The 9,422-nt window shown below is 42.1% G+C and overlaps 1 long non-coding RNA gene across 1 annotated transcript; it reads left to right on the top strand.

Annotated features, from left to right (window-relative positions):
- The first annotated feature begins 508 nt into the window (after positions 1-508).
- LOC149855916 (uncharacterized) lies at positions 509-4,098 on the top strand. The gene is made up of 3 exons (XR_016438551.1): positions 509-552; positions 1,475-1,519; positions 3,940-4,098. It is a non-coding gene; the product is annotated as an uncharacterized LOC149855916 (long non-coding RNA).
- The last annotated feature ends 5,324 nt before the right edge of the window (positions 4,099-9,422 follow it).

Here is a 9,422-nt window from a genome sequence, read left to right as displayed (position 1 = left end):
GATTCTCAAAGGGGAATAGTGTGCAGGGAGAACCTGCACATTATTACTAGTACAAAGTTCAGAGCATAACACTAACATTACTTTTTATTGTAAAGCAAGGGGCACTTGCTAGATTTTTTTCTAAACTGTATGGCCCTGTAAGGCCCACGTAAAGTATAGACTGAGCCACAAAATGTGTTAGGTGCCTTTGGTGACCCATCTACTGTCTTCTGAAACCAGCACTTGCGGACAAAACTATTTCCTTAACCAGAAGCTGAACTACAGCTTATTTGGTGATCTGTAGCTCCTAAGGGAGATTTTCACCTTGACACACAACAGCACCTAAACACATGCTTGCTTCTAAACATGCAAGTAGTCCATTGAAAGAGAACAGGAGATGCTTAAGGTGAATCATGCAGTTCAGTGGAGCTGGATTTCAGAGGTGTGATGAAAATAATTCCAATATCAGCATTTTTCCCTGCAGAAAGAAGTTCTGCCACATTCTGGCTTCAGCTCAGTGCTGCTTTACCACTTGCCCTTCATGGCCCACTGCAAAACAACTGAGGAAGAATGGTATGTATTAAAATTGCCGTAATTTTAAGTGAGGGTGCATGTTAGCTTTCTTGATTAAGTGATTTAGGGCCATCTTTCTTATCACATGTTAAACTACTAGTGCTTATCCATTTATCAGTTTGCCTGGCTGCTCTTTTCTTCTCTGAATGGAAGCTAGACTTCAAACTGGGTTTAGCTCCTGGTTTGGGAATGGACAGATGAAACAACTGGATCAGCTGATGTTCACCCCTGAGTAGTAAGTGACTCTGCCCTCTGTTTTAGAAGTGGTAATTGTTATCTATCCAGACCCAAGTCAACAAAAGAGGGTTTTGCAGGTCTGTGGATGTGTAGATCAGTCACAATATGCAGTTTGTTCACCACCCTTTCACTGTTGGACATAGTAGTTACTTGAAAGCCTGTATCAAAAATAGACTTTGCACCAGGCAAGCAACAACCTTCTGCAATCTGTACTCTGCCAGGGTAGCCAAACTCTTTGGTATTAGAGACTGGTTCCAGCTAGTAGTCATCTTGAATTATAGTTCAGAAATACCTTTGCATCTCATGGGTGTCTGTCTTCCTTATGTCAGACAGGAAAGAACAAAGGTCATGCCATATTTAAGAGCAATCCTATTGTATAGAAAGCTGAAGGATGGGGCCACGTGCTATGAACCTGCTCAGAACACCCTGGCATGTCTCTGTAATTGCGGGGAACAGTCAAGACTGGAGTGATGTTGAATAGCAGCAGCCTAGGTATCCCAAACTAGGTGTACTATGCAAAGGATCAATATGCTTCTATAGCTGTGCAACAATATTTCTAAGGCATCTGAGGGCAGAGTTTGCATCGATGAGTGCGTCTCTGAGGACAGTTACTGGTTGATTTTGGGTGCTACCGGTATATCAATACAAGTAAGAACTGAAGGACATCATTTTTTTCAATTTTCAGAGAAGTTTTGCTGGTATCTCAACTTCCCAGGTGGAGACTGAAAGTGTAAGTATGGGATGGACTTATTCTTCAGGAAAGTCAAACACCGAAATATTTTTATATCTGCTTCCATTAAAATGATGCAAAGGGACACAATTAACTTCAAATGAAGTCAAACCTCTCCCTGTAGAGTTTTACTTCCTATTGTTCTGAAGAGCAAAATTACTCAAACAGAAAGATTAAAAGGAAAATGTCTTTTCCCCTCTGTTTAACTGTCTGTGCTGTGAGTTTGACTGTATGCTGCATGTCTGTACAGTCAGACTCTCATCCCACAAATGGATTCATAGATAGGATGTATAGGAGTAGACCCCTACCCCCTGACGTAGTCCAACAGAAGTCTATTGGAATGCAGCTCCATGAGGGCATAGAAATCTGCTTTGCCTAGATCTACTTTAAAGATCCAGACCTAATTTTTTCTGGTCACTACTTTCTGAAATACTCATTTTGAGGCTCCGTGTTCACATGCTTAACTTCTGCTAGATTTTTTTCCCCCTCCTTTCGAGTGTCTTGCTCATAAATTATTCTGGCTCCCTGCTGTGTCAGCTAATTTAGAAACAGATGCATCCTGAAAACTCAGATATGGTATATTCAGGTCTTGATATGCTTGAAAGACAGCTCAGTTATGTTAAATAAATAAATAATTGTGTGTGTGTGGCTGTGTGTGTACTGGTTTCAAAATGAAACTATGGTGGTTGGAGGATGTAGGACCAAGGATCTGTCAATAGTGCATGTCTATGACTATGGGAGGAAAAATGGTTTCTTCTGTTGCTCTCCCCTCTTTTCCCTCTTAGGCCAGATGGGGCAAATACCCTTTGTGCTCATGGGATATATAGCTAGCCACACATTTTCAAGAAGAACTTTGTGACAAGTTGACTGAAGTTGGGTACTCCTTTTCCCTGCCTCTACCGCTGCTTCTACTTTCACCTAAAGTCAGTAAGAGCTATCATGTGAAGGTGGTTTGACAGCCGTATTATTTTTCCAAGTGGATGGTAACATCACCTGTGCACAACCGGAATCTGAGCCCATAATTTGGTGCTGCTGCATCACCTTTTACAACATGACCGCCTTTATTTTTATCTTTGAAGAAATGCTCCATTGCTTATAGGCATCACTCACAGTAGATCTAGTGCAATGGAAATCTGTATTTTCAAAGGCTATTCCACACGAAATGTTCTATGTCAGTATGTCTTAACACAAATATTGCAATATTTTCCAATTCAAGTTTTATTTTGAATCCTGTGACCAAAAATTATATTCAGCTCCTACTTTGGTATCCAGCTTAGCCTCCCCCTGTCTCTGACTCAGGGTCACTATTCATAACTTGTATGTACCCTTAAACTTGGTGTTGGCAGGCTGATATCACTGACGGCTTTTTGTTCTTTCCAGTACTCTCTACCTACCTGTGTTCATTCATTTGTTACATTGTTAAGTTGAAGACAAGAATATTATAGTAAAACAGCAGAGTTCACTGAGCCATGCTAATCTTGGTGTTATCAGGGCAGATAACCAGTGTCCTAAGAGCAAGCTCCTTGCTTTTAAAAAACAGAATCTACAGCAGAGCATTTAGCAAAATAAAGACGGCTGGGCAATTTCCCACAATTATTGCCAAATAAGATGATTTCTTTCCTGCACTCACAAACCACTCAGAACAAAACAAATGGGCACCGTTTTGCTGCAATGTCCATCTCGCACTTATCTATAATCATGGGAGTTATACGCGATATAAAAAAAGTATGAATTCATGGCTTCATGAGAAAGTTTGACTTTTAACTTCAGGCTCTGATTTTAGGGATGTCAGAAATGCAAATATGCAAGCGGGGTCACATCCAGGTTGAATGCACAATGGCAAGGAGTGCCTGGAGAAGTCAGTCAGTTAAACAGATATGCATGAACATCTATCTATATCAGCATACAGTCTGCAGGTAACTGCATATAACTGTAGACTGGAACTGTGGAAGTAAAGCCAACATACTTAAATAGTTAGTGCTTTACCTAATGTTATTGGTCTGAAGTCTTAATCAATGCCGCTGAAATCAGGGCTGTATTGTGTCATACTTTCCTTTGCCTTTGCTTTCAGCTGCCATTAGTGCCTGGAGGAGCAGAGGGTAGTTAGCATTTTATAACAGAGATGTGCGTCCTGCAGGATGGCGCTCTTACTGAACCAGCTTTGGTGTCTCCTGTCCCAAATTATATTTTGTACCTGATATTATAACCTCTCCATTACAAGGAAAACAATCTCCAGGGAGCTCCTTAACACTGTAAAGAACTGACTGACAGGCCCATTTTTTTTTAGCGACTTCCTAATTTAGGTTCATTTTAGTTTTCTAAAGGAGCAAATGCTCCTTTGTTCCTTTTCTGCTTTCTGAACTAGTTCTGTAATTTATGCTTGTGATTACAATCCCTTTCTATTATCATTATTGTTTCAGGCAGAGATTTTTCCTAGCAAGGCAATTTCAGTGTCAGCTTCAATCCATGTTTCAAAATTCCTCCCGTTTGTGGACAAATCCTCACTCCAGGTGTGAAAACTCAGTGACATCTTGTCAGAAAACGCATCCTTCATTCCCCCACTTAGCATTACGTTTAAGCATGAGAAGACAGAGGACTAAAAGTAATCCAGTAAGTATTTTCTTGTGGATTGCTAGTACAGCAAATGAAAAAACAGCACTAATCTATTTTCTATCTTTGTCTGCTTTTTGCACTTTTTTTATAACTAAAAAACTCCTTGAATAGTTTTCAATTATTTTTTTTATGATTTTTGCAAGGTTTCTCTAACGACCCTTCTGGGTGATAAAAGGCACAATTAAGCATTCTGCTTCTCTCGATTAATTGATATTTTCATTGTGGAACTGCTGCAAGTACGATCAACTTTATAATTCAGATGATTCACTTTTCTGTTTCGAGAGCTATAATTAGATCCGTAAATAAGAATTTCCTGAGGTATTCATTTGCTTCTTGTCTCTCTAGCTAAGAATATTTGCAAAAGACATTTCAATTTCTCCTCTTAATAGGTGAAGATGCTTAATTTGGAACAGAAATTACCCACAACTGCTTTCATTATTAAATTAGCAAACAAGAGATGCATGTGTGTGTTTTTCCATTTCAGCATGAAGCCAGGCATCGTAAAGTGACGTGTTCCACTGAGGAACAACTCTTTTTGTACCGGTCGGTGTGACTGTTCCTCTGGTTGGCGTTTGGTGTCCAGGTTTCCCAGTTTCACTTGGAGCTTTTGGTTCAGCTGAATGCAGGAGGCCAATCTCACAGCCAGGCATTGGCTGCTTTGCATTTTGATGACAGCACAAAGCAGCCATGAAAGATGATTTAACTGTCCCCCGGCCCCATAGACACGCAAGTTTTCTCCTTGTCCGTGGGAAAATCCCCACAGTAACATCTTCAACGCTGCAAATCTACCTTTCCCGTCTCAGCCTTGGAACTAAGCAAGGGGAAGGCAGGTATTTAGAGAGAAGATGGCAAAGTCACTCCCTACATACTGGGATGGTTCCCTGGCGTGAAATACAGCTAGGTGCAAGATACAGCAGCCATAACACTGCTTATTCTTACTGCTGGAGTTGAAATAGGCCAAGGGCCAGGTAAGCATAAGGCTGGCCCTTTGCTATTCTCATGACTACATCTCCTGGATGCACCAAACACAGCTGAGATGCAGATCAAGACTGGGGCTGAAAAGCCAAACTTAGATGTTGATATTTACTTGGCTTCACAGTACACCATGAAAGGCCAGATGCATTTTTAATGAACTTCAAGGAAAACTGATTCCAGCAGTGGCAACACATAGTGGGTGCATGGGGATGCATGTGCACCCCCTGAGAGTGATGGTGCACCCCCTGACAGGCCACGCTCCCTGCTTAGGCAATGGGCAGGGGAGACAGGCAGGAGTGTCACTGCCCCCACTGCAAGCGCCGTCTGGGGAGCGGGGCCACTTCCAGTCAGTGAGGTTGGTCCTGGGGGGGGACCCCCTCCACCCCAGCCTGGTCGCTGGGGGTGAGGGGACATGTGCCCTCCCTGACCAAGGTGGCAGCGGTCGCCCATTGATTCCAGTAGGTGACTTTAGTTCCAGATGCGCTCCAGATCCATTCACTAAGGCCGTGTAAAGACAACGCAAACCCCTGAACAAGAGTAACATCATCCAGTCTGATGGGAAATTAGTGATGAATAAATGAAAGGTAGAACTCCAACAGTGTTTGTTAGAGGTGGGGGATATGTTGTATTCCTGCCTCCACGCCAGGGCAGCTGCTAATAAAAGGCAAACAGGCTGACACTGCTCCCCTGAAAATGAAATAATAGGTACTTGCTTTGTGCACCTGAATTGCATGTCTGTCCTAACGCTGTTGTAACTTATGTTACCTTTGTATATGACCATATAGATCAGGATGTGCTGGTTATAGCCCTATTGGTCTAAGGACATAGGCAGACCAATAAATAGTTGGAAAAAATGTTCTTCGCAATGGAAGGTGTTTGTGCCTGAAAGCTTGCAAAGAACAATTTTTTCCCCAACTACTCAGCTGGTCTAATAAAAGATACCACATTTACCCAGAGAACCTTCTCTGCCTAGATCAGGATGCATGGTCATCTGTCCATGCCCTGATAAAGGTAGCAAATTTTGGATAATTCATGATCCTAGACCTTTTGCCAGGTTGGAGTCCAGAGGCAAGCAGAGGAAAAGTACATTAAGAACAAAAGACAAAATTCTTCGGCCACTGCCTGCAATACAACACTGGAGCTACCCTATAACCCAGCTCCTGAGGGTGGGTAATATCTGAGATGCCTAGAATTGTAAATAACTATGTAATCTCAGACACCACAGTCTGGTGCACTGACTTTCTTTTGTTTTAAATTGTACCATATTGTCACCATCTTTTTTCAGCAGGGTTCCTTCCTTCCATTTCTACTCCCCAACTCTTCTTTTACTGATTGTACCTCTTATCCTGCTTTGGGTTTTTTTGTCTCAGTTTTATTCTGTTGAAGAGCAAATGTTTCAACATCAAGACTCTTTGGTATCTAGGATGCTATTTGATGCTGAAGGTGAAACGCAGAGAATTAACATTAAAAGAACTGGTTGATACAGCTGAGAAATAAAATACATAAAGAATATGGCAAAGTTAAATCACTTTAAAAATTAATATGCTCCTTTATACACGATTTTACCAAAAAAAAAGTTCATCATCTTAAGCTTGAATCTTTTATTCATTTTATTTTAAGCAATTCTATGATAAAAGAAAACTCAAACTTTTTAAAAGTAATTTGAATGTTGTTAAATACAGACAAGGGATAAAAAAGGCTTTCAGGAGCATAGCATGCTTTGATAACTTCAATGAATTAATTTAGGTGCCTGGAAAACATGACTGGGAGATTTTTACCCGAGGGACCCTTAAAGGAAGAGTGTAGAGATGATCTTGGAGATAGCATAGGAATGAGGACAGGGGAAACCTAGCCACTTCCCTCCTCTCTTTCAAATAAAAGTAATTTAAGCAACTTTTTCAGATCTTCAACTATTCTTGGTTACTATGGCAAAAAGGGATCCACATGCAAAACCGTTTTCTAATGGCACATGAGGATAAAAATGAAATGGCCATACTGAATGGAAAAGAATGATGTAGTTCATGAAGCAGGAGACAGATGTTAGAAAAGGATGTTCAGCACAAGAAGGATTAACTGCTCCAGCCCTTGAAAGATGCACACACTACAGACTTCTCAAAACCATGCTGCACCACAGAAGCAGGTCCTATCTGCCTCCATTCACACCGACCCATTGAACCATAAGGACAGCTTCATGTTCAACTTCATGGGGCACAACCCTCTCTTCCCTTTCTATTGAACAGGCTATTTTACAGTGTGTTTGAGGGGGTTAGTGTTTGGTTGCTTACTTGGCTGTACAATGTAGTACCCTCTTTGCATACAAAAAGCATTAGCTCAGATACAATATCTAAGTTCTGAACTTGGATTTCAGTTTTTCAAGCACAGCAAAATCATTTGATGCCAAGCTCTCACTGTGAGCCCCTTCCTGGCTCCCCAAAATGAAAGCAGTAAGGCTTCCAGACCTCCGCTGCTGTGGAACTGAAGTGCTCCCCGAAAGCTTTTCACAGCCTCACAGCATCACAATATGGATCAAGTGCCAGACTGGTCTAAATCAGTCTAAACTCCCCCCTGCTAGGCCAGGGGCAGAGACTCTTCTTTAGCCTCGTTCCTTTAGCATTGGGTATTTCACAAACCTGCTTGCCCGCATCCTGCAACGCTTCGCATCAAAGCTGTACAAAGACCTGTATCTTGCTTTTCCAGAGTATGCTCTCTGCTCAAGATGCTTCAAATGGGGCCCAGAGGAAAGAGTCCCCTCCTTCCTACCTCAGATTTGCTTCTCTGTTCCAAAAAGACAGTCAACGTAGCCGTTATTTGCCTGCCACAATATGCAATCACATTGACAATAGAGCATTTGCAACAATAGTTTCCTTCTTTTTAGTTCTTCCTTCTTAATTTGTGCCACACTCTTTGCTCGCAACCGTGTTATTATAGGGAATCACTCCAGACTCACTTAATGCCATACAAAAGATTTGGTTTGTGTCACTTGGTCATAGCCCATTTTCTGAGTCCTGCCACCTGCCGGGTTCTTTCACAGACAAGAGGAGCGGAGAGACAAACTTCCCCGCTGGGCCAATTCTCTCACATAGCTGCAGCTATGATGGCCCAGATTTTTAAGTGGATGTTTTGAGTATGGCTGGCTTCTGTCACTCTTCTCAGCATGCTGGCCCACTGCATCATCTGAAGGCTTTCCAGAAGTAATAATGGCAATCTGACCAAATAACCGGCCGATATTTTCCACTGGACAGTCAACTTCTCCAAGTCCAAGGTTCACATTCTGCGAACACCGTGTGACACTCGGTGGGCATTATAAAGGGAGGAATGAAGACTGTGACTTATCAGACTATTATACACAAAACGTAAGGCGGGGAAGAAATAAAATTGCCACTGATACAAGAAATCCAGTTAATCTATTATTCCTTGAATCTTTAGCTTAGCATTCTTTGCTAGATTACAGCTCCTCGTAAACTATGCCATGCAGCTTAGATGATAAAAGACTTGTTAAATACAGTTAATTCTAAGAATCAATATTGAATTTTACAGGCTTTAATGATTACTCAAGTGTTGTGAGAAAAAAGCCAGCTGTACAGATTGATGACGAACAAATCATTTGGCTTCTTCCTCTATTAGCAAGCTCCCGTTAGGCAAAGCAGCAAGGCGGGTTTTGCTTTCAGCCACATTTGTATAACCTCTACTGAATAGCACAGGCAAATGAAATGTTTCCAGGCTCTCCCTGCAGTTGCACATCTAACCTGGACCCCCAGTTTGCAAGCTGTATGCTTGTGTGTATAGAGCTCGGGGGGGGGGGGGGAGGGGGTGGAAAGGGGAGGGACTCATTCACGTGAATGCACAGTTAATCAATTTAAAACAGTAGGTCCTGAAAGTAGTATCTTGCACTTTCATTCAAAATGCTAGCACAGGATATTTAGGGCAGTGGCCCTTGAATAGATAAAGTCTCTCACTGGATGAAAATTGTAGTTAGATTAGAGCTACCAGGGCCACATCGGAAGTCTGAATGTGTATTGTCACACCTAGGACTCACTGAAGTCAGTGTGAACCTGCCTACCGACTTCAGGTAGCATCAGATTATAACCACAAGGCCTGCTTCTGCTCCAGGTTGCAGGATAGTCCTCCTGCGGGTCACAGAACAGGGTTGCTGGAAGTAGATGAAACGGTGTACGCCCGAGGCGCTGAAGCAAAGCTCCAAAGCAGCATCTCTCTTACGGCTCTGGTGCATCTTCCCAGCAGCTACCTACAGTATGCACCACTTGATACCAAAGTATGAATGTGGGAGGAAGCGTGGTTTGCAAGTGAAGCATCT

The sequence above is a fragment of the Crocodylus siamensis genome, chromosome 11 (genome assembly GCF_052110815.1).
Source record: "Crocodylus siamensis isolate JL-2025a chromosome 11, ASM5211081v1, whole genome shotgun sequence".
NCBI classification, from domain to species: Eukaryota; Metazoa; Chordata; order Crocodylia; family Crocodylidae; genus Crocodylus; species Crocodylus siamensis.
The sequence above is the reverse complement of the archived record's forward strand: the minus strand, read 5'-3'. Positions and strand labels throughout refer to the sequence as shown.